Source organism: Grammomys surdaster, unplaced genomic scaffold, assembly GCF_004785775.1.
Source record: "Grammomys surdaster isolate TR1022 unplaced genomic scaffold, NIH_TR_1.0 425, whole genome shotgun sequence".
Lineage (NCBI taxonomy): Eukaryota > Metazoa > Chordata > Mammalia > Rodentia > Muridae > Grammomys > Grammomys surdaster.
Window position 1 is genome coordinate 26,426 of NW_021604844.1, and position 2,031 is coordinate 28,456.

A 2,031-nucleotide genomic window follows, 5' to 3' on the forward strand; every position below is an offset into this window, starting at 1 on the left:
GGGCTTGCCTCAGCAACAAGGACAAGCAGAGGGGGCAGAAGGAGAGTCTTATTCTTGAGAGGGGAGGGGTAAGGGCAGAGTTTTGGTGGTTGATGGGTACTGAGTAAGTCAGGATCCCAGCAGCAGCTCTGGGACTTCTGGTTTGGGGGAGTGTTCTTACCCACTGCTCTGAGTACAGTGGTTCCTCTAGGATAGGTCAGGATATGGTGTGTCTTCACAGGAGTAGACCAGTTAGGAGTCTGCCCCAGCAAAACAGAAAAAGCAAGGGTGGAAGGGAAGTGGTATCAGGAGGGCAGGGGTTTGGTGGATGATGGGTCCTGAGTGCCCCAGTCTCCCAGCTACAGCTCTGGGGCATAGGGTTGTATGCAAGCGTTCTTACTCACAGCTCTGAGTACAGTGTTTCCTCTAGGAATGGTTAGGATATAGTATCTTCAGGGGAGCAGACCAGTTAGGAGTCTGCTCCAGCAAAAAGGAACAAGCCAATGACTACAACTATTAACAGTTTATAAACTAATGAAAACAATCTCAACTCTATTTTGTTTAGCAGAAATATACTTTAGTAGTAAAAACACACATGTGTTTATATTGAGATAAAAAGAAAATGTTTAAACCTCTCTACACCTAAAGGCAACACCAACAGCAAACAACTCAGAATGGGTGTATTTAGGGTAAAAATGGAATTTTAAATTAAAGAATTATGACAGGGTTCATGTGTGGTTTAACAGTGAAGAAGAAGCAAATTCATTACAATCAAACAACTACTTTCCTTAAAGAAAATATAAAAGTGCTACTACCAGAGAAAAGAAATAGAGGAAACCACAGATATGGGAATGGTTTTATTACTGCTTTCTCAGCACTTTAGAGAAGAAGCAGCCAGATCATCAACAATCATATGTTATTTTTGAGTTAAACAATTAGTCAACAAAGTTAATTTACATTTATCAAGCACTCTACCCAATAATAATAGGATATAAATTATTAAAGTAAACAGAATATTAAGAAACTCAATTAAAAGTTACTTATTGGCTTGTGTTTGTGTGTGTGTGTGTGTGTATCTGTGTGTCTGTGTGACACAGATCATGGGACAGTCAGAAAATATCATTTGGGAGCCTGTTCTCTTTCAACATTGGACCTATGAGTCAAACTCAGATTGGCAAGCTTGACCCACCTGTGCTTACCTCACTTAACAATCTTGCCAGCCTGGGAAATTGATATTTTCTTTTTTGAATGTTACCTTTTGTTCTATGAAATTTTTACTAGTTATTTTGTGCTCAATAAAACTCCTTTTCATACAATGTGTTTTTGTCTTGTTTTCCTTTTTCTAATTCTTCCCATATATTCCCTATTAGGAAAGCAGGAAACAGACTGACAGACATACACACACACACACACACACACACACACACACGAGAGAGAGAGAGAGAGAGAGAGAGAGAGAGAGAGAGAGAATTTTAAGTAATTCTGAAGGATTCAGAAATATAAAATCCACTATCTGCTTTGAAACAAAGCTATGAGGAAATGTTTTTTTCTTTTATCTTGATGTTAGTGCTGGGAACTGATCCACGGCACACAGTAAATTTGTAATCTACTCCTGAGCTACATATTGCCCAATCTTCCTTTTTAAGTACTTATGGAATTTCTTTTAAAATTAAGTTACAACCAATAAATATGATTTTGAACTAGATAAGAAAAGCCACTGTAGAAACAAATTTTCCTAAAATGAGTGTCTTTGGTAATCCTAAATATAGCTTCTATCAAATAAGATATAAAGATACTCATAGAGATACATTTGTGATTACAATTATGCATCTGAAATGAAAACAAGGACAATTTATGTGATGTTAAAGCCAAAGTCAAAGAAGCTATTAATACAGATTATGCCAACACTAAAACCTCTGAGTAGATGAAAGCCTGATTTTCTTTAGTGAATATTATAGCTATTTATAAATTTGGGATTATGAACAACATTAATTTAAGGTATAGCTGCGTTAATTTATTAGTAGTAATTGATATTTTTGTTTTGTAAAACCT